General features: G+C 41.5%; 1 protein-coding gene across 2 annotated transcripts in view; it reads left to right on the top strand.

Moving 5' to 3' along the window:
• The first annotated feature begins 702 nt into the window (after nt 1-702).
• The window catches only part of ZNF366 (zinc finger protein 366), a 64,428-nt gene continuing 41,166 nt past the window's right edge, over nt 703-23,964 (top strand). Inside the window, exons 1-2 of one of the 2 annotated variants that reach the window (XM_060400236.1) lie at nt 703-856; nt 4,234-20,791. The gene's annotated coding sequence lies outside the window, so the exon portion shown is untranslated. The remainder of the gene's footprint in view (nt 857-4,233; nt 20,792-23,964) is intronic. The other variant, XM_027980014.2, reaches the window with a different exon arrangement.

Here is a 23,964-nt window from a genome sequence, read left to right on the forward strand (position 1 = left end):
AAAAGCACTAGGAATATAAAGGGCATGACAATCTGAACAGCAGTTCTGAGATAACTACGTCCAGCAGCAGCGTGGTGAGTTGCTGCTGTTGTTTTTCATCCATCAACAAAGATGAAATCTTGGTCCTCTGCATGAGGCTCAGTGACCAACGCATACATCTGTTGTTTGGTCCTGGAAGAATGGAAAGCTCTAGAGTCAGGCTGAAAACTTGCAGCAATGCTGGTGTTTCACAGAGCCCAGGGAGAGCCACACATTCGGGCTGACCTGTGCACGCCTGGCCGCACAGGCTGCAGGTTTGCCTTGGTTAGCATGACAGACCGAACTTTCCCTCCATCAGAGTGGATGAGATGGATTTGTTCCCCTTTCGTTGTGTCTTTTCTGCAAACTAGATGTCAGGCTGCAAGCTCAGGAGAGTCTGCCTTTCTGGAACACCATTTGTTTGGACAGGGCAGGCCAGTAAGGCTTTTCATCTCTTTAAAGCTCCCAGGGCAGAGAGCATATTTGAGGAATTCCTTTTTTCAAAGTTTTTTTTTTTGCCCCTTCCAACATTTTGTTTAAGAGAAAATGAGATGTCTATCTTCTGTTTCCTTATTTTTTTTCAGGAAAGCAAAGGGTTGTTGACTTCCTCCCTCTCCCCTCCCTTCCTTCCTTCTTCCCGAAGGTACTCATCTGAGAAAAAGAGAACGAAGTATTGTTCCTGTTCTCTTTCTTAAGTCATTCGAAACACTGTCCCTGTGAGTTCTTTAAGTTCCCTGCAATCTGTACACAAGAAGGGAGAAAGAGAGGGAGAAAGACAGAGAGACAAGGGATCAGGTAAACCTCGGGGGCGGCTGCAGCCACTCAGACTCAGGAGCTGGTAAGTTACCCACGCAATCCTTTCTACTTCCATTTCAATGTCCTTGCGATGGATGTTGCTGTGGGCATCTTCCACAGAAAATGCCTTACTGGGTGTAATCCTTAATCAAAGGGTGTGACTGAAGGATGGCCCAGAATTGAAGCTTGTATGTCTTTTTTTTTGAGAGAGACTACTGATGTTCTGCAGGGTTGAGCCTGGCAGACCTGGACATAGAATTGCTCTAGGCTAAGAAGGACATTGTGTTAAATCTGAATTTGGGCACAGATAAGCTGGTGGGTTAACCAAGAGCCACTGGAGTGCTGTGTCTCACTGAGAATTTGCTCTTCCTCAGTGCTGGGTCCTGGGAGCCTTCTCAGGGTGTCTGTTAAGAACTGTGGTTTGCTCTGGGGATTTTGTTACCCATTGTCTTGATGGAGGTGCCTGCTCCTGTTCTTTCCTTTTCATTCAACATCTCCTGCCTCAAAGAGGACTGTTAATTTGTGACTGTTATTCTGCCTCACTGAGGCAGGAGGAAGAAAAAGAAGAGAATGTCACTTTGATTTGTACTGTAAGGGGGGGGTGGGGTATGCTTATGTGTTCAGGCTCCACATGTGGGTTGAGTGTAAATTTATTATCCACTGTCAATTGAAGATGTCATCTGCCACACAAAAGAGGGCAAAGATTTAGGGGCAAGCAGCTTTAATTTTGGAAAACAACATACTTCTAGGATAGGAAGGTTGAGATCGATCACTTGCGTCAGTAGGAGTGAAAAACCCAGCAAAACATTGAAGAATGTTTATCCAGTGCCTGGTTTTTTAAGCATCAAATAGAATACAGCAAACCAGTCAAGATTATACACGCAATTAATTTTTAAAAGTCTATCTTGCTTCATTTAGATTCATCAGGATGTATAATGTTACAAAAAACTCATCATGGCAAGCCACAAGGGAGTCAAGATCACATTGTCAAAAATAGACCAGCAAGGTTGCTCTGAAAGACTGTGTATATTTACTAATATTAATCATTCAACCCAGAGAGGTGTTGAATGGCTGAAAGATAAAGGACAGGCAGAGGTTTTTCTTATATTCATTTCTATGAAATTTACTGATTGAAGTCATCTGGGATGTGAAGAGTGTAATAAAATTAGCTGTTCTCTCGTTTATAAATTAATTTGGCCAGACTACGCATTAACCACGCTCAAGTAATTAATCTTTATTTAAAACTGAGCCATCTTAATAAGAGTAAGAAAATATAAAATTGGACTATTATATGGGTTTTGTTCCATTAGTCAGACTTCTTTTTTCTTCTCCTTTTCTTTCAACAGACTTTCCTTAGGAGCACTATAAAATGAGCAATGGGAAAGAGATATGATAGCGTTTTCCTGCTTGTGGAGGCAAAATTACACTAATAATAATTGAAAGTGGTGTCTAGCTCCCCTACCACCTACCCTTATTCACCCCATTTCATAGATCTTCAGGTCAAAAGGTAGCCGGGACTGATCAGCTTGGGCTTTTTTTTTTTTTTTTTTCCATTTTTTATCAGCAAATGTGACTCAGTAGAAAATTCAGGGCTGCAATTTTTCGTGCTTCTTTCAGTTTCATTTTTCCTTGATAATATATTTAATTTTATGCTCAGTTAGAACAACATCAGAGGATACTATCTCATTTGGGTTACTGAATAAAAGCATCAGATGCAACACAATATGCAAAAAATGACAGCAGAGTCCCACCGACAAGTAAGACAAAAGGTGGGCCTGCCTATGGCACAGAAAACAGCCCCTCCTGCGCCTGTGTCTCCAATGTGGCCCAAGACTAAGGCGCTCAAGATAGGTTCTTAGAGAGATGTTATTGGGAGGGAGGTGGGAGGGGGGTTCATGTTTGGGAACGCATGTAAGAATTAAAGATTTTAAAATTTAAAAAATAAAAAACTTTAAAAAAAAGAAAAGAAAAAATATATATTCAGTATTTCCATTTGAGTTGTTAAGTCATTGCCATGAGAATTTTGGACACTGGGGGAAAAAAATGCAGCTCCCTAAAGAAGAAAGTCATTGACAAGCTTAACCTATTTGCTACTAATCTGTCTTCACTCAATTCCAAGGAGTGAGTTGGCATTTGTGGAAACTTCCAGTGTGTGATTCTTACTCGGAGTCATCAGAGGCTCTTCTGTGATATCATTAAGGAAACTCCAGCTTGAAATGAGCCAGAATTCGACACACAGAAAGTTGCATTAATTAATGTGTGCCAAAGTTGTACATATAACTAAACCATAAATTTGCTGTGTAAATGTTAAATCATGTTAGGATGTGTCCTGTGGGCTGATCTGTGAATTAAATGTGAGCAAGCAGAACACCAAAGCACAGGCTTTGTTGTTATCCAAATCTGGGTTTGAATTCCAGCTTTGTCGCTTACTGTGTGACACTTAATTTGGCCAGGTAATTAACTCCTCTAAGCTGCAGTTTCCCCTAACATAAAATTGCATCTATTTAATCGAGTTGTAGTGAGGATTAAACAAGATTATTTATGTAACACAATTAATACATAGTATGGTAAGTAGTAGGAGTCAACCCATGTCAGATGTAATTTCTAAGTCTTATACTAATACTAAAAGGTACTGTCTTTTGAATGCAGAGAGTGGAATATACACACTATAATTTGTATCATGATCCTTGATCAATACCATACCAAGAGTCTGCCAAAAAAAAAAAAAAATCATCCCTCATAGCTTTGACGTTGGGCACACATTGAGTGAAGCTATCCTGAATCCCAAAATCTTGCAAAACAAAGGAAAGCAGAGTTTAACGTTTTGATGTTTATCTCTGCTGATGGCAGAAACAGCCAGATTTAGCCTCATTAAAATGCCAGCTGTGTTCAGCAGAGGAGAGAGTAGGGGAGAGTTTGTCTTGGGATGAAAGTCTTCAATTTTCATCATGAAGAAACTACATGATGTTGTGGAAGTTTCATTCTCCCTTTCACCCACTTCCCCAAGATGGTGAGCTCTGGGTTGCTGATGACCTTTTCCCTGGCAGTGGAGGGCTAGAGGCTTTTTTTTTTTTTTTTTTTTGGAGACCATTGTGGCCGTTCGTGACTCAGCCAGAGACAAACAGATTTGAAGTGACATGTTCTCCTCACAGTAAAGACTAAGGACACTCAGTGACCCCCTCCTCAAACATTTTAGCGGCAAGCCACCTATCACCAATAAACAGAACAGGGGTACCACTACTGTGTGCCTGTGTGTGTGCGTGTGCGTGTGTATGTGTGTGTGTGTGTGTGTGAGAGAGAGAGAGAGAGCTCCAACTGCTATTTTTCTCTCACTCTAAACTTTAAAACCTATGTGCTAATTAGCCTATCAAGTAATAATGATACTTTAACTTAGTTAAACTTCCCTCTCCACTTTACCAGAGCAAAACACAGCCACAAAAACGACCGGAAATCGACCACCAATATCCCAAACCGTTGAGGTTCCTTTGTTAGAGTCAGAGGCCCTGATACAACAGAGACTTGCCTGGACAACCTAGCCTTTGGAGAGCAGGTTGAAGCTGTGTTGTTCTACCCTAGAGTGCAAAACAAGCGTCTTCTCAGGTGGCTTGGAATAAGAGAGCAAAGACCAGACTGGGAGTCCGAGCGCTTCTGCCAGCCTCTGCTGCCCTCTCCACCTATGACCTGAGAGGTCTGCACTTGCTTGGACCTCAGTTTTCTCTGTAAAATGATGCAGTTGGATGAAACCGGTGACCCTCAAGGGGGTCTGTGTGAGTGTGTATCAGAATTCATCTGGGGCTTGTTCACACTCTTCTGCCCACTGTACTAGATGCTCTATGAGACTCCCATGCTGACATCCTGTGATTTTCTAAAATGGCTGATCACTGTCTTGTTCTATCTTCTTTAGGATTGCATTGACATTAAAATGTATTTTTACATTTTTGTTCTAAGAACCATACTTTCAAGTATAATTCCTATTCCGCATTGGATGTTCTCTTTAGAAATTAGTTTCAAATATATCAGTTGTTATTCTAGAAGCTGTTAGTTTTATGGAGTGAGGAATATGCCACCAATCTGATCAATATTCTATAATGACATATATTATAAAGAGCAATTACTTACAATTATAAATATTAGAATTCTATATGAATAGCACTTTTTGATTTATGCATTTATATATTATTTGTCTCTTAGAGTGAACACACATTCTTTCTTTAATCAAAGAAAACACAGATACTGTTTTTATATTCACTTTAAAGAATGTAGATTCAATATAAGTTTTTTGGTTTCATTTTCGCCTTTTTACAATGTGTGTTGTGCTGAGCCTTTATTAGAAGTTAGACCCTTGTCCCTAAGTTGATACTGACATGGAAAGGCGAAAGATTGATAACGGTGTTTGAAAAACCAGCACCCACAACTCATGTTAAACCTGCTATCAAAAGAAGAGTTCTCCACGTGACAGAGAGACAGCAGATACTTTGATGTGCACTGTCAGAAACAGCTAGCCTAATGATGGCTATTCTTTTTAATTATTCAAATATCAGATACATTTAGATAAAAGAATAAGAGCTTGTCTTCATCAGAAGTTATGTATAATACATAAATTCACTAGAAAGTAAGCACCATGAGGACAGGGCCTTCTTTTGTTCACTGCTATAAGCGTACAGCCTAGAACACATAATAGATGTAAAAATATTTGTTGAACGGATGACAAATAAGTGGGCTGTAGAGTGAAGCATGCCATTTCTAGTTAATACTAAACACAGCAGTTAGGAAGTTAAAGATCAGTCAAACTCTGTGGGATTCTGGACAACGCCAAACTGCCGGCTTGACATGTTTATTTCCCACCAGAACTGACTGAATGGCTTACTCCTCCATCACGTGCCTGGGGCTGCTACATGTGTATTAATGTGTCATCTTGGTGAGGACCCTGCCCACTTGTTCCTGGGTGATAAACATTTATCAGATGCACAGAAAAGACTGTTGGTTGCATTTTGTTTTCCATTTCTTTTCTGGGCAGATGATGGGTTAGCACATTGTTTTTGGCGAGAGAGAGAGGGGTCATTTGTTTTCCCTTGACTGAGGCAGTCGTAAGCCAGGGTTTAGCCTTGTGGGAAATGCTCAGTGCTCTCTGGTTTTTACAGGCAGGGCTGTAAATCCAAGTTAAAGGGACGCCACTTTGGTTGAGTTTACACAAACATGAAGGAGTGAATTCAGGGAGGGAAACGTGATATCCTCGCGGTGCGCAATACCGTTTCCTTCATATAATTAGGCACTGGAGACAGCCAAAACAAGCAAATACCGGACTGCGGCAGTTTTGCATTTACATGGCAAATGTAAACGTGGTAAATATATGTATGAATATGATAACAACTTTGCTGTCTTAGTTGTTAAGACCTCTCATTGATAAAGCCTATCTCTTTATTGCCAAATACCAGGACCACACAAAGGAATTCTTCCCCCTTCTCTTTTCCTATGATCTGTTACGGCTGCACTTTGACCTCATTCTGTGATGGCCACTGGTATTAATGGGGAATGAAATAACCACAAGAGCACCACCACCACCCGCAGTATTTATGGAAGAGTTTTTAGCAAGATTGGGGCCTGCCAAGAACTTTACGTACATTATTTCACTTAACCCTCCCATTCTAAGAAGTAGGCGCTTTAGAGATGAGGAAAGGCACCTACCTTGTTTAACAGATAAGCTAGAAAAAGTAAATGATTTGCTCAAGGTCACTGAATTGATGTTGCTTGTTTTCAGCCTTCTCATTAAAGAGGAAGCAGCTAATAACTTTTTTTTTTTTTTAAGTATCCCTTAAGGTGTGTGTGCAGCCTTAGTCATGTTGCTTTGTGACCTTCCCAGCACCCCCCACACAGACTGTAGCCCACCAGGCTCCTCTGTCCATGGGATTCTCCAGGCAAGAATGCTGGAGTGGGTTGCCATTTCCTCCTCTAGGGAATTTTCCCAACCTAGGGGTCAAACCCACGTCTCCTGCATTGCAGGCAGATTCTTTACTGCCGATCCATCAGTGAAGCCCATCCCTTATGGCAGCGTTCCTCAAATGTAGTCAAATAACCAATAGTATGGTATTACCTGGGAATTTGTTAGAAAAGCAGAATCTCGGGCTGTATCCCAGACCCCCTGAATCAGAATTGGCGTTTTAACACGATCTCCATATGATTCAGGTGCACGTTCGTGTTTGAGCAGCACTGCCTTAGGGTTTTGATCTGTTGTATATACAGACTGACATAGGTCCCTCTCCTATGGAGCTACAAAGCCCTTTCATAAATTCAGAACTTGTCCAAGACAGCATTACTCCCTCTTGGATAACGGTGTTACTAGACAAACCTCAAGTCTATCAGCTCTGAGCAACATTAGGCATGACTTTGATGGTCTCACCTAGCAATGTGACACCACACAAATGGACCCTGATACTCTCAGAGAGTAAAGGTCTGGGGTATTGTTTTTCAAGTGTGTTCTGAGAGCCGAACATCAGAGTCACTGGGATAGATTCCTAGACACTTCTCCAGCTCTGATGAATCTGGGGAGGGGCCTCAGAGGGGAATATCTTCCCCGTGGTATCATCTTGTGGCTTATGGAAGACCCAGCAGGGGCAGTGGCAAGTTTGGGGAACATCATTCCAATAAGGTGTCCAGCTTTTTCAGCAGCTTGAAAAAATATTTAAATGCAAATAGTACAAGATAGAGTATCTCAGATTATCTTCTTCCAGGAAGAAGAGGTATTCTGCCAGCTTCCTCATTTGAAAGCTGGAGGATGGGGTCAAGAGACCCCCTGCTACCCGCCTCTGGGAAAAGAGGGGCGGGTCCCCAGCATCACCGCCCAGGAGCAGACGCCAGCACACACCCCTCACTCTCGAAAGAATCCTTAGAGCTTCCTCTGCACTGGGGACTCACCGTTCTGGCTTAGAACAGAAATCAAGAGGGGGCTATTGTTGGAGGGGTGGGGAAAGGAAGCCGGCCGGAAGAGAGTGAGGGAGAGGACCGGAATAGCCTCTGGTTGGCTTGGGCCCGGACAAAACGCCTCTGCCTGGATGGAGGTAGTGGCTTCTCCCCCTTAATTGAGCCCCTCTGGCCCTCTTCCACAGGAAGTGTAGGGAGAGAAAGAACTTTGAGTTTTCAGTGCTGTTTTATGGAACACCCACCACAAAAGCCACTACTTGGTTCTTGCTGTTTTTCTAATTCAGGTGGTTTTCTTCCCCATAGCATAGTGGAGCTTCCTCTCCTTCCCTCCACACCTATTAGCTTTTTCAGTTAAAAAAAATGTACAAAGAGGGGTCTTTCTTATCCTGAAAAACGTATGTATTGAAAACTTTGAAGCTGCTATAAGGAGCACCATACTTTATCCATCAAGGTGGGGCTCCTGGACTTTTAGAACTTAAACTCTTAGGGTGAAGAACAAGCAAAAAGCTCTACAAGGTTACTCTAGGTATATCCAGAATCCTAGCCCCTACTGGATTTTTTAAGAGAGTAGGGCAATCATGGTCTTTCTCAACACTTAGGAGATGGCCAGCACACAATGCAGCAAGCAAACTGGTATCTCCTCCCACATGCCCACAGCTCCTCTGCTGCCAGTGTTGTCTACACAACCCCCCCAGGGATGGAGAATTCTTATCTGCTGGCTGTAGCCTAGGCCGTGAGTCTTAATGAGGATGTTGGAGAAGGAGAAGAGCCTAGGTTTTGGAAAAGAAGGTGCAGCTCAGTAATACACCGTTTTGGTGTGTCTGCACAACCTTTAAGTGCTCAGATGTTTCCCACTTTACACTAGCTCCTCTTGCTCTTTCTGAGCCTCCTAGGAAAGGAATTGTGGTATCACATACTTGGTGCCTACAGTTAGGAAGGACGTTCAGCTGTGAGCAGATCCTACCCCAGAAGGATTAGGATAGAAAGTGCCAAGTGTATTTGCCTTCAACCAATGTGGATTTTTTGGAAGACGGTAATGATTTACTTAATAAAGTGTTATCTCTTTTGTTTCTGGCACATGTGCTTTACACACACGTGTATAAACACACATACATAGAGACTATCCAAAATCACTGGCTCTTATCAAAGGAAACTATGGATTAACCCCAAATTGTTTATTTGACCAAGAATGTAGTATCTAATTCTCAGTCCCTTGTACTTTCATATAGGTTTACTATTGTAATTAAAATTTTCATACTGATGATAAAAAAAAAATCCCTGAATTTTGTTAGTTAGTGGCAGTGGAGGAGAAGAGAGGACTTGTGTTATTGCAAGAAATTCATAAAGTGTTCCATTAACTTATTGTGTGTTGATTTGAGAATGTTAATGCAAGAGAGAAAGCTAAACTCTGAGTTAGTGATAGAGGCTTGAGTGTGCTCATTGACACATGGACAGAAGCAAGGGAGTGAACCTAAAAGCATATGGAAATTTAACATATGACAAAAATAGCATTGCATATCAGAGAGGAAAGTTAGATTATGTAACTAATGATTGGGACACCTAGGGAGAAAACAAACATATCTGTTCTTTGTTTCATAAAATTCAAGATAGATCAAAGATTTAAAATGTTAAAAATAAAAACATAAAAATAATAGGAAAATGGCAGATTTTTTTTTAAATCTCAAAGTAGGAAAAGTCTTTCTAGTTTTATCTAAAAGCCTTAGCATCTGTTATACATTAAAATTAAAAAGCTTCTATAGGGCCCAAATTCAATAAGCAAGATCAAAATAGCAAATTAAACACTAGGGGAAACAGTCTAAACATGTATATCACAAAGAACTTAATATGACCAGAAAATGGGCAGATGACATGAAACACATTTATTATTGAATGAAATATAATTAGTTCTTAGACATGAGAAAAATAAAAGATAATATGTTGTTGTTGCTGTTCAGTTGCTCAGTCGTGTCCAACTCTTTGTACCCCCATGGGCTGCAGCACACCAGGCTTCTCTGTCCTTCACTATCTCCCACAGTTTGCTCAAATTCATGTCTACTGAGTCAGTGATGCCATCCAACCATCTCATCCTCTGCCGTCCCCTTCTCCTCCTGCCTTCAATCTTTCCCAGCATCAGGGTCTTTTCCAATCAGTCAGTTATTGCATCAAGTGACCAAGGTCTTGGAGCTTCAGCTTCAGCATCAGTCCTTCCAATGAATATTCAGGGTTGATTTTCTTTAGGGTTGACTGGTTTGATCTTGCTGTCCAAGGGGCTCTCAAGAATCTTTTACTTCATAAGAAATAAATGCAAATTAAAACTATGAGATACCATTTTTTACCTACTTGATGAAACAAAAGTTGAGGCACTTGTTTGGATATTTGTTTCTGTGGATTTGGAGAGTACTGTCATACATAGATGGTGGAATGGAGAATTAGTAAAACTTCACTGTAGAGAGCAATTTGTGAGTGTCTATAAAAATGTAAAAGTGACTCTTCTTAGAAATTATCTTACAAATATACTTAGATGATGTAAAAAGATATACCTACAATGCAAGATTAAAAAAATAAGATTAGTATAGCATAATTGTTCATCAATAAGGGATTGGATCAATTAAGTATATATCCATATACAATGAAAATGCTTCTGATTTTAAGTTTCACGTTCTGGTAATTTCCTTAAGGATGATCACTTCACATCCATCTACATTCCTCTTGTCCTTTCCCTGCCAGCATGTCACTGAATGCCATATATAAAGCCACAGCCAAAGGCTATGTTCCTTCTCCTTCAGTTGCCTCTCAATTTATAGGGTCCCTATTCCCTTGGCAACATGTGAAATATGAGTGTCAACCAGGGTGAGAAAACAGTCCTGGAAGCCAGGTATGAGGGGGAGTGGCAAGGCAGTATAGAGGCCTGCTCTAGGGGCAGATACTTGAGATCAAGTCCCCATCCTCTCACTTGCCAGTGGTGTGATCATGCATAGTTTAATTTTTTCATCTGCATGACAGGTACAAAATCACTCCACCCTCTTAGGGTTTGTTGTGAGGATTAAGAGTGATAATTCATGCAACTGCTTACTCACAGTGCCTGCCTCATAGTAATATTCAAGAAATGTTAGCTCTTTTAATTATTAATCTGAACTTTCCCTCCTGCCCATGGGACCTGAAACTCTCTTGGGGGAGGAGGGAAGAGAGGCATCTAAGCTAGCAAATTATGTACTCATTAGCATCATGAACTTGGAATGCTGGGATGATTGAAGGGTTTTTGTTTTGTTTGTTTTTTTTTCCAATCCAACAAGAATAAAGGGAGAGACTGGAGTAATTTCTGCTGCCCCCAAGTTAGCATCATTGAGGGAAACTTCTTCCAAAATTCTATGCCCTGGAGTCAGTTATATCCTGAAAATATGATGAATGCAGGCCGTAAAACTGCAAGATTATATGTAACATTATGCTGGGAGTTGAGCCAGTTAAGCAGCAAGTTTCAATTTGCATGAAAAATGTGCCTTAAATTACATTTGGATCAAACTATCATTAAATATTAATATTAGGGCCATAGTATAACTTCCTCCCCATGGTAGTCATTTAATAAATGAGTTGCAGTTTCAAACCAAACCAAAGCAGACCCGAACCTTCCGTCACTGTGATGTGCGTGTGCCCTTATTTCCCAGCTCTAGTCTCAAGGCAGCACAGCGAGGGATGAAGCTAAACCCAGCCCGTCTGTGCGTCCCTGTGACTTCAAGGATCCCAGCCAGAGATAGCAGACCTCCGGCAAAAACAATAAAAGATATCTGATGGCTTTTGCAGGAACTGAATTTCCCTTCTGTGTGTAAGGTGATAGTGAACCCTCTTTATATACATCTTACATATATATAAGGAAAGAGACACAGGAAGAGATTAAACAGTAATGACTACTTCCAGACACTTTCTATCTAGACTTCTATCAGATGTACAAACTTGCTATAGGTAGCAGTTTAAGAGTAGAAAACTCATTGCCGCCAGAAGACCTGGATTCTTCAAAGTATCTTCCTTTGTACGCCTTATATGTTATTAGATCACATTCTAGAAGCTTCCAGAAGACATAGTTTAACTTAATGGGTTGCCCTGTTTACTAATTCTTTCATGTGTGTCTGTTCTCCCTAACTACATCGGAACCATATTTGTCAGAGACTGTTTTTTGACCATTTTTGTACTCCCTCAGACAAGAACCCTCCAAATTCTTGTTGGTCTCATCTTAATTCTCTCTGAGATTCTTTGTAAAAGCTCTTATTATCCCCACTTTAAAGATGAGCAGACTAAAACTGAGAGATGATGGATGATTCCGCAGAAGTCATGCAGCTCTGTGAATCTGCAGGGTCTATGGAGTTATTGCAAGGAGTCAAGGGGTCTCTACTTGGATGTCAAGTGCCTACCGTTTGTACACGGACTAATGTTTTGAAAGTATATGTACCTCTGCTTTCAAATATGGTTCTTTATATCATGGTAATTAATAAGACATAAATTAATGTAAAAAGTAAAATTAATGCAAAATTGTTAATTACTGAATTAAAAATAGCTTTTGGTTATTTTGTATTTTTACTGGGGATTTGCAAAATGAGTTTAGTTAGTTATGGAATTTATGAAATTTACAAAGGGAATCATGCTGAGAAACCTGGAAACCACTGCTGGGGTTTTCCAATAAATTATATGGAGGTGCTTTGAATAATCTAGGTCTTCTGGTATAACTGAAATTTTCCACTCTAAAACTGCTACCTATAGCAAGTTTGTACATCTGATAGAAGTCTAGATAGAAAGTGTCTGGAAGTAGTCATTACTGTTTAATCTCTTCCTTTGTCTAACAACTATCTCCCCAAAGACTCCTGGTTCCTTCCTTTGTAACCTGTGTGACCTTGAGCAATCTGCTTAACCTATTTGTGTACCAGTTTCCTTACTGGCAAAGTGGGGGAAAGTGTAGAGCCTACCTCATAGGATGCTGTGAGGTCCCATGAGTTAATACACGTGATAACTTACACATTCTTGCTCCATAAGAAACATTCAGCAAGTGTGGTTGTTGCTGTGGCACCACTTGGCACTGTTCTTGTCACAGAGTTGGAACCTGATGGACCTTTTTTGGGATGAGTTAATGAAAAGTGAAAACGTGGCGCAGGCAGCAAGGACAATCCAGATCCATATAACTTCTCCTCTACATCTCTTTAGTTACAGGCAGGGTTTTTATGCAGATGCTGCATTTGGGAGTATTTGCTTCAGTGAGCTCGAGATAGTGAGATGAGGTTTCTATATCTTCTGGTCCAGTAGCCTTTACAAATCTATCAATTTTATGCATTAGACTCATCAAAATATGCATTTAATGGATCAGGCAGGAAAAGTCTGGAGCTCATGTCAAGTACAGGCTTTATTCCTCATCAAAAACTATAAGAGGAAACAAGACCAGTAGACCGTCTAAATGGGAGGAGAAAAGCATTGCTTTCTTGCCACAAACCAAAATGCTGAGGATCACAGTTATGAGAGGGTCAAAGGAAGTTAGAATGACCTTTCATAGCAGGCTCAATGTTTATCTAGCTTAAAATTTCACTTCCAGATCATCCCATGGATAGTTATTTAGCTTTATTCCATAAACAACCTTTGAGCCAGATAGAAAGTTTTTCTGTTTTTCTTTTTTTCAGTGTTTGCAAAATGAGGTGTTGATGGCAGGAGAAAAGAAGCCCTCACTAGACTTTTGAAAATGGGCCACCCTGAGTGTCACTGCTGGCTGACATAGTTTTTTCTAACAAAAGTGTCAGGCATATGGGCCAGCGCAGACACAATCGGCTTGTCCGAATTGGGTGCTTGTTCCAAGGCCAGGCAATAATAGTCCTAGCAGCTACTCACCCTTGGCTGTCCCATGTGGGCAAGGCTCTGTGCTGGTGCTATGGACACTACATGAGTAAAACTCAGTTTGAGCTTTCCATATTCACCTCCATCCATTGACCCTATTTCTACTCACTGGGACCACACAAAACAAATCCAGTCCTTCCATGTGTCAGTTCTTCAAAGCATTCAAGTAGAAGACCTCAAATCCCCAGACCTCCACGCACCTCCTTTTTGAGACGCTGGTCTCAGCCACCTCAGGAAGCAGGGTTTTCTGTCTCCCCTCCAGCAGGCCACGCTCCTCTGCATGCTCCCCACTGTGTCTCGGTCTGCAACATTTCACCCAGAAACCCCTCCCCACCATCCCAGTGGTTTGGCCAGTGCACAACCAGGGCTCTCTGAGGCCCATTTCAGGTCCAGAGCAATTGCTGAAAATCTCCCTCAGAAGGTCCAGATGAAAAGGGCTGGAGTGAAAAACAGAGAACTTAGAATTATTGATTTGTGTTATCATTTTTCTAAACTTCAGCCCTAATCTTGTTGCTGGTCGTTCTCCTTCCTCTTTATGACCATGGGAATCTCTTCTCACCAGTGTTGTTAGGAAACCAAAACACATTAGTATAGTATTATTTATTGAGTGTTTTTGTTATGTTTTGTTTTGTTTTTGCTTTCGGTCAGGTGTTTCTATCTCTTATTTTATGAAATCTCAGAACTAACCTTGTGAGGTGGTTTTCTTCCTTGTCTGTTTTGCTTCCATATGAGAAACCTGAGGCTCAGAGATAAGCTGCTCACAGTTGGTAAATGAAAGACCCAGAATTCAAACCCTTGGCTGCCTATCTTCCTTGTTTATGCTCCTTCTAACTCACTCAGCCTCTCTGTGACCTAGAAGGTTGGAACATTCCTAGCATTCTATCTGACCATACTACATGCTCAGTAAATGTTAGTTTCCCTTTCTCTCTTCATCCTCCCCCTTCCTCCAATGAATGCAACCTAAAAATGAGGAAGAGGGTTGTGAGCTGACATAAGTATATGCCAGACCTCTGAGGTGGCCATGCAACATGAACCCCAACGTGAGGTGCCTTCAGCCCTCTCAGCTGTCCCATGGGGCTGTGGGCAAGCTCAAAGGGCCCCATCGACATCCAATAGCCAACTGGTTTAGTATCAAGCCATGTCTAGGGCTTCTTGCTAACCAGTTTGCACCTTTTATAGCTTCTTCACCTTTCTTCTAATAATTCTATTCATTCCCCAAACTCCAGTTAAACTGAAAGTCTCTTCAGAACTACCAGCACCTCAAAGCTAGTCCTGCTTCATTTGGACCTTTGGGTCCATAAAACAAGGTAAGATGTAGACAGAGAGCATCACCTCAGGGGAGGCGGGAGGCCTCGGGCGGGCTTCTCTTCGGATCCTTCTGCCTCACTGGGGCCCTTTATGCCCCTTGGAGAGGCTTCTAATGCAGCGCTGCCAGCAGCTATCTGACTCAGGCTCAGTAGTGCTCAACTAGGGACAGTGCATTCCACTACCACCCCTACCCCCAGGCATCTGGAAGCAGGGAGGGTACCTTTTGGTTATCACAATGACCAGGGGTACGACTGGCACCCAGTAGTTGGGGGAGGGCAGGGATGTTAGAGTTCTGCAGGGAAGCCTCACAGAACAGATCCCCTTGAGAAAGTCCGGACTGTGACTGTGCCCAGCACAGTGCCTCTCCTTCCACAGATGTTTAATACAAATCTTCTGAAGCAATGTTCCCCTTCGTCACATTTCCTATTTTTATGCATATCTCATCTCTCACTGAAGGTTCTGAAATAGAGGTATCTTGCTTGCCTCTAATTTCTGGAAGAGACTGCAGAGGTGGAGGTCTTATTCAGCTCTGTCTCATATAGACTCCCTTCCTCTTTCCTTCTATTCTCAAGAATTCAACAGTTTAGAGAACCACAGCCCTAATGAATGCCTTCTAAATGGATCAATTAGATTTACCCTCTGAATAGGTCTCAAAGACTAAATTTACTAGAGCAAATTTAAACTGTTCTCTTCCAGTGTGGAGTCAAACACCCTAAAAAAGTACAAGGTTGATGACGTAATTCAACGAGTTGTTAATGATTAAGTCTAAGTGAGTTTGAGCAAGCTCTGGGAGTTGGTGATGAACAGGGAAACCTGGCGTGCTGCAGTCCATGGGGTCACAAAGAGTCAGACAGGACTGAGCAACGGAACTGAACCAATTTGACTAAGCGAGCAGCAGTGGCCCATTGGTTTCTCCTCTCAGACCCATGAAGTCACAGCCTGGATCAGGCAAAGGAAGGGAAAGACCTCTTAAGAAGCCAGTGAGGAAAAAGCTAAAAGTTTGAGGTCTGACCATCTTCATCATTCTCCCCAAAATGTTAGAAAAGCAGATACTAAGTAGATCAAGGCCCTGACCTTGCTCTAGTAGAGATAGCCTGTTACTATCAAGAGTCAGAACCAAATCCCTACAAAAGCTCTGTGCCCTTGATGCCAACTCCTTCGCATCAGCATGTTGCTGTCAGGTAAAGCATTCTCTGCGGTGGGAAGTTTTCAGAGTTCATTGGTTTTACTTTATGGCTGATTTCCTTGATAAGACACACAGCTCCTTTCTCATTTATAAATTTCAGAGAGGAGCGTCTCTTCTCATCATGGGAATTTCCAACTCTGCACCTCTCAAGGGCTCTCTCGTTTTCTTAAAGGGTATGAGGGAATGCTTTAAGAAGTCTTAAAGTTTATTTTCATTCTTCTCAAACTGGAAACAGCCATCTCAGGGCTGCTAAGGAAGAGCTGAGAAGGATCACAAAGCAGAGAAATTTAATAAGAAAGGAAAGAACTAACTTTTATTTAGCACTTGCTGTGTGCCATGAATATTACTATTAGGTGTCTGGTTTTAATCTTTCCCCAGATCAATGAAGTAGTGTATTAGTCTGGATAGACTAGGTAATGCTTCAATGACAAGCAAACTCTAAATCGCCATGGCTTAAAAAAATAAAGAAGGGAAGAAAACAAGGATTTATCTCACCCTTCCATTACATATTCATTACGAGAATCAACAATGGCTTTGACCTAGGTCATGTTAACTTTAGGACCTGAGCTGACAGAACAGCTATACTGGAAATGTTTCAGGTTGCTATGGTAGAGGAAAAGAAAATTATGGAAATCGTGGACTGATTCTCAAAGATTCCACAAGGAAATGACACACGTCACTTGTGCTCACATTTTGTTGACCAAAGCTAGTCACATGGCCGTGCCTACATGTAAGGGGAGTAGGGAAGTGCAATCTGACTATGTGCTCAGGAGAAGAGCTAGAAATATTTGATAAATGAAGAGTGATTATCCTGTTGTTATAGCTGAGAAAAGAGAGGCCTAGGAAAGTTAGTAGGTGAGGGAGCTGGGGTTCTGTGTCCTTAGCTCTTTACTCTTTTTACATACAGGCTGCTGTACCTTTTCTCCCAATGCTGCCATGAGCTTAAGTATCCTTGGGGCTTGAGGGCACATTCACCCTGGTGTGGACATGTTAAAGCCAAACCCAAGTCATTGTGGCTTAGCCTTTATTTCATGTACTTTTATTCTCTTTAAAGGTCTTCAACATGTTCAGTGTGAAATTACTATGTAATAGAAATTTATCTTTGAACACATGTCCCAGATTTTTCTTTTAATCATAGTCTCAAGTATCATAGGTTTCTTTGCTTACTGCTTTTATTTGTTGAATGATGAGAAAAAGGCCACTCTGCCCTTAGCTTAATAAAGATGCTGCCTGGTGGATATTCAAGATTCAGAGGAAAAGATGCCCCAACTTATCTTCATTACCTTCAAGACAGTCTTAAAAAAAAAAATTACTTGCTCAAAGGAACAATAAGATAACAAGACTGATTCTACTAGCCCTTAGAAAATCAATCCTGATATTTCATCTCCAGAGAGCTCAGAGGAAGTGCCATGTTATATAAATTCTTCTCAGAGTTTTCTAATCCAAGTACTGCTAATGGGAGAGAAAAATCTGGAAAAGAAATCCTAAATGATTTGCCATAGGTAGAATTTCAGACTTTAACCTGTCCTAGGTTTTGCATTCTACTCCATAACCTATCCATATTTGTTTGCATTTAAAATGTTTTAAATTATGTACCACTAAAACTGATAAGCCAAGAAGATATTATACAATTTATTATTTGGTTTTCTCCATCCATAGAAACTTGACTTAAACCCTTCTTAATCCACTAACAACAATTTGCTTATCACTTGAGAGTAGGTCCCAGGGGAACAGGGATAAGGATTGGGGGTAGAGCTGGTTCCTCCTAAAAGCTAAATTATCCAAGAGCCAGGAGAGAATAAAAGCGAGGAAGAGGAGGAAGGGTAGGAGTCGGGGAGGAAGGAGAAGAGGAACATGAAGTGGCGTCTGGAGACAAGGAGGCGTGAGTACAGCCAAGGAAGAACCCCAAATATGGTCTTAAAAAAACACACAGAAAGAACTCAAGACTATTTTACTGATCACACCAGTTGTTAAATAACTACATTTTTAAATTGGTTATATTCTCCTTATCCATTAAAAAAAGACAAAGTCCTTTGTCCAAAGCACAGCTAGTTGTAGCCTTAGGCAAATTGTTTAACTTTGCTTGGTTCTCAGCCATAAAACAGGAACTCAAATGCTGCTCAGCTTAATGAAGTGTAAAGTTTGCAAAACTCTTTGAAGGCAGACAGCGCAATTTAAGTATTATGTATTATTAAATAAATGCCTGTTTAGGAAAGAAACTCTCCATTAGCATTATGTGTACTCTAACTAGTAGTTAACACCCGGGAGAGCTGGTTGTCAAAATTTTGATGACAGAAGGGATCCAGGCATCCATCACTTAAAATGGAAAATAAAAGAACAAAGAAACAAGCCCAGGCAGTAAGGAATGGAATGCACCATTAAGGCATTGGCTTGGTTCAGAGAGAGATTCCCCGAGCTAAAGAAGGCTTCGTTTACTGGCATGGAAAAATATGGGGCCAGGAAATTGCTCAGAGGTCTCCTGTCTTTTCCTGTGCACATGGAGATACACTATGTGTTGGCTACTGTTTTGGATCAGAATCTCCGTTTTAGAAATAGCCTGAGTTGTGTCCTTGGAAAGGGAGAGGGCTGTGTGGTGTATTTGTGTGCGGTGGGGATGGAGGAGGGGGAGGTGGGAGAATATGGGGAGGAGCTATTTAGATGTTCCCTGGAGCCAGATTGCTTCCTTGGCCTCACAGACAGTTACCAGAACTGAGCTGGGACAGTGAGCAGCTGACCTGGGCTTAGGGAACCTCCAAGTCTCCTGAAATAGCTCCAAAGTGGAGCCAAGCTGGCCCTCCTAACACAACGGGCCAGCTCTGCGTGGTCACGCTGGATGGCTGGTTGCAAGTCCACCTGTTTTTCAGGTTCGTGGGCTGAACCTTAGTCTTTGAGTCAACAGACACTTATTTGGCGACAACCTCCTGACAAACACGGTTTTAGGCACTGGAGGTATAACAGGAAACAAAAAACAAACATTCCTGCCCTCATGGAGTCTGCATTCTAGTAGAGAGAATTGGACAATGAATAAGATGAGTTATATAATTTGTTAGAAGATATGGAGAAAAATAAATCAGGGAAGGAGAGAGAATAGGGAATGTGGAGTGGAGGGATCAGAATTAGGGTGGCCTCATTGAAAAGGTGGTTTTTGTTCATATCGAACAAAAACTGGAAAGAAGCAAAGAGAGAATCATGTAGGTATCCAGAGGAAGAGCTTCTAGGCAAAAAGGGCAGCAGGTGCAAAGGCTTTGAGGTGGGAGAATGCCTGGTGTGTGCAAGAAACAACCAGAAGCCGTTAGGCTTAGAGTGGAGTAAGAAAGGGAGAGCGCGGTGGGGCATGAGGTCAGAGGGGGTAATGACATCATGGAGAACTTGCAGGCTATAGGATGAGCTCAGACTTTAAAACCAAAGATTGCAGGAGAGTTTTAGGCAAGGGAGTGAAAAGATCTGACTTCCATTTTAATAGAATCAATTTGACTATCGTGTTGAGTAGGCCTTGAGGAGCCAAGGGTGAAGGAGGAGAGTTAAGAGTGGTTCTATTAAAAGGTAATTTTCATCTGTTTCAAAGTAAAGGTCAAAGACCTTGGAAGAAGCTTGTGGCTGGGACCATAGTACAGGTAGTAGAGGTGGTGAAAAGTGGTTGCATTCTGGATGGACACTGAAAATAGAGCTCATAGAATTTGCTAATCCATAGCTGGGGGTGGCTTCCCAGGGGGTGCTAGTGGTAAAGAACCTGCCTGCCAAGGTAGGAGACATAAGAGATATGGGTTCGATCCCTGGGTCAGGAAGATCCCCTGGAAAAGGAAATGGCAACCCACTCTACTATTCTTGCCTGGAGAATCCCATAGACAGAGGAGCCTGGCAAGCTGCAGTCCATGGGGTCGCAAAGAGGTGGACATGACTGAAGTGACTTAACCCTTAGCTAGGGTACTCAGGTGGTCTGTCCAGGAGCATGTTAATGAACTGTGAAGGAAGAGTGATGAGGGGTGTTCCCTTTCCACTCTAGTAAAGAAAGAAGAGACAGGGTTGGTTCTTATTGGTACAACCACCTCACCTTTCTTCCTTTATCCTTCCCATTAATTAAGGGCCTGTTATGTGCCAGGCACTATAGTGGGATACAGTAGTGAGTGTGAGCTAATGGGCTTACCACCATTATGGAGCAAAGAGTTTACAAAGGGAGTTGGACATTAAGTGAATAATCACACAAACAAATGAAAATGACCACTCTGATCTGTGCTGCGTGTTGACATTAGTATACCTGCGCTGGTCAAGAAGTGCTGAGGAAGGGACGCTTTGAGCTGGATCTGAATAAATGGATATCGATCAGACGACAGTGGGTGGAGGGAGAGCAACAGTGTTACAGGCGAGGGGAACTGCATGTACAGAGGTTCTGAAGGGAGGGGAGTATGGCAGGGATGAGGAACTGAGAGAAGACCAATATGAGTGAAATGCAGAGAGCTTGCGGAACATGGGCAAGGTGCTGCTGAAGAAATGGATCAGACCGTGCTGAGCTTGAAGGTCACGTTCAGATTTTGAATTTTATCCTGAAATAAATGGGAAGCACTGGAGGCCTTTGAGGAGGGGAATGACATGGTCGTCTGTGCTCACTGAGAAGCTTTCTGCACTGCTACGTGGAGAATGGATTTCCAAGGTGGAGTAAGAACGGTGTGGAAGACCAACAATGAGATAAACACAGTGGCTTAGGTGAGATTGTGGTTGCCTGGACCAGGCAGTTGCTTGTGGAGGTCACGATGAGGATAAATGTAGAGATCTGAGAGGTATTTGGAAAGCAGAACTTGCTTTTAGATCAGTCATGAAGGTTGATGGAGGGATAGTTCAAGAATAATTCTAGTGCTTTGTTTACAATACTCGTACAAGTAGATGTAAGACTCTTACTTGTAGGACTCACTTGTGTTAGACCAAGCCATGGGAAGTTAAGAGATTTATTGTTCTACAAATATTTAAAAATAAGATTTTTTGTTGGATGGTTTGGTTAGCTTCCAGCCTTAGTGCTAAGAGACCAGTGGGATAGATGGGGTCTCTCCAGCCGCAGGGCCTGGCTGTATAATGAACTGATGAAATCCTGCATTGAAGAGATAATATCTGAACTAGTGTTGTCCAATAGAAATATAATAGAATGTGAGCCGAAAAGTAATTTATATTTTCTAGTAGCCATGATAAGAAAGTAAAAAGAAACAGATGAACTTAATTTGAACAATATTTTTTATAACTCAATAAATAAAAAATGTTATTTCAACATTAATCAACAGAATAATTATTAATGAGATATTTTACCTTTTATTCATTGAATTTTTGAAACCCAGTGTGTATTTTGTATGTACAGCAAGTCCCAAATCAGACCAGTTATATTTCATGTGTTCAAAAGCCACATGTAGCTGATGAGCACTTAATTGGACAGCACAGCTCTAAACCATCAGAGTAGCCACACAGACCTTAAATCCACACACAAAGACCTAGATATAGAGGTCCTTCTACGGCAATTTTAAAAAACAAAATAAGTAGTATCCTAAATAGAGCCTCAGAGATTTTAAAATTGAGTATGTCGTCATTAATTGGTGGTGTGAATTTGAGGAAGGCGGTTTACTCCTCTGTGCCTCAGTTTACATAAGGAAGTGTGGTGGGGCTGGATAATGTGTAACAACCTCTTCAGCATTAACAATCACTGACTTCAGGTTAAGGAAGTCCAAATAGGTTTTTCTTCTGTTTATATTAATTATCAGAGCTCCCAAAGAGATCTTTCCTTTCAACCTTCCAAACTCTTTTATGACATCTGTCTTTTACTCCAAAGCCAAAAAGTTGGATTTTCTAGAGAAACTTGAATATTGACTGCATATTTAATGATTAAGGAAACTTGATTTTTACAGATATTACATATAGTATTATAACTAAATTTAAAGAGAAAAATGCTTATGTTTGAGATATGTCCTAAAATAGGTATAGATGGAACAATAAGTTGTCATGGATATACTTCAAAATCATCCAAGTTGTGAGGTAGGGGAGTGGGTGGGTATAGATGAAATAAGCTTCGTCATAAATGAAACTTGGTGTGAGACATGGAGATTAATTTTACTATTCTTATAGTTTGAGTATTTCCATAACAAAATTTTTTTTAAAAGATTTCCAGACATTTTTAGGTTCTCCTACTGGTAGGATTTTCAAATGTCCCCCTTAAATACTGTGTATCCTTTATGGTACAAATGTATATTCCTACTTCAAGAATGCACCATTCTTATTTAATACTGTAGCAGAACAAAGCCCCAGGCACAAAATTCCCATCATAGTTTAAATATGTCTGGTGGTTTTAGTGGTAATATAACCTTGCACTCTTGTCTGTCCCTTTGGGACAGGTTTAGGGTCAATATTTATAAGCAAAGCTTGCGCTCTCTGTGTGTCAGGAAGAGCCCCACACTCTGCCCGAGCCACAGAGGGGCCCAGGGAGCGCAGTGATATAAACACATGGACAAAGTACATTGCAAACCTACAGCCTTGCAGATGCTCAACCCATAGGCATCAAGATTTCCTTCTGGCTGGCATCATGGAGACTATCTGCTGCAGGGGGAGGTAGGGTCAGAGGAGCAACTCAGAGGGAATGTGACCTCAAAGGTCACGAGGCCCTGCAGCTGGGACCCACAGGCAACGTGTGCATATAGGTCACTTGTCACCCTGGGTTGCCAGGGCACTGTCTAAATTTCTGGTAATGCCCTATCTAAGTTCAGTGAGAGATTTCCAGCCCCCTCCTCTCCACCTTGCCCTTTTGAACATCATGATGGTGGATGAGGAGAACGAGGAAGCTACCTCCAAGTTTCCTCCAAGGCATTGTGTGGAGCTGAGTAGTAGATTGAGAACACAGGACCATCTTGTAGGGCCAATACTTTAGGTTCCATGGCCTTACAAGCTGGCTCTTCTGGCTTCCACACCTTTGGGTGTTTGACCTCCCACCAAGGATTACAGAGCAGGCACTCATTTTCACTCCCAAAGAATACCATTGCTAACGCCTACATGAAACAGTGTCTACAAAGAAAGAGAACAGAATTCAGTCTGAGAATGTTTTCTTTTTGCATTTTTATCAGTCAAAGTAGTATTGATTTTAGGGTACCAACATATGGCATGAATGTTAATTTTAAGGAAAATCTGGCACATTCAACAGGCTGAACTGTGCTACTTTCTACACATGTGATACTTGGCAATACAGGGCCAGATTTTCTTAAATGTCAGGCATTTTAAGAAGTGGTTTCTCAAAATTTAAAATTACATACACATACAAAATAAATGGAAATGCTATGGAGATGTTTTAGAATAAAATAAATTTGACCCCTGGGAGAAAAGTGAAAGAAAGTGAAAGTTTCTCAGTTGTGTCTGACTCTGCAACCTCATGGATTATATAGTCCATAGAATTCTCCTGGCCAGAATTCTGGAGTAGGTAACTCTAGTTCCCTTCTCCAGGGGATCTTCCCAACCCAGGGATCAAACCCAGATTGCAGGCGGATTCTTTACCAGCTGAGCCACCAGGAAAGCCCTGGGAGAAAATGAAGCAACAACCAACCGGAGGCTGTGATAGACCATCAGACATCAGCACAGTGCTGGTTTCACTTCTATGCAACATACTGTAATCCATAGTGCATTAAGCAGATGATAATCTGCAGAGAATGTCCAGTCTTTGGGGTGGATGGAGGCTTGACAGTTCTCGAGGATTCATCCTGTCTGTTGACAGAATTTACCTATTCTACCTAGTTCATTGAACAGGTGAGAATTACTAGTGAAAACAATTGCCCCTGAGTTTTAGCATACTCCAGCATTCGGCAGTCCTCCTGGTCAGAACAGTCTGGTACTAAAATGTATTGAGGCTGGAGTTCTAA

This window comes from Ovis aries, chromosome 16 (assembly GCF_016772045.2).
Source record: "Ovis aries strain OAR_USU_Benz2616 breed Rambouillet chromosome 16, ARS-UI_Ramb_v3.0, whole genome shotgun sequence".
Lineage (NCBI taxonomy): Eukaryota > Metazoa > Chordata > Mammalia > Artiodactyla > Bovidae > Ovis > Ovis aries.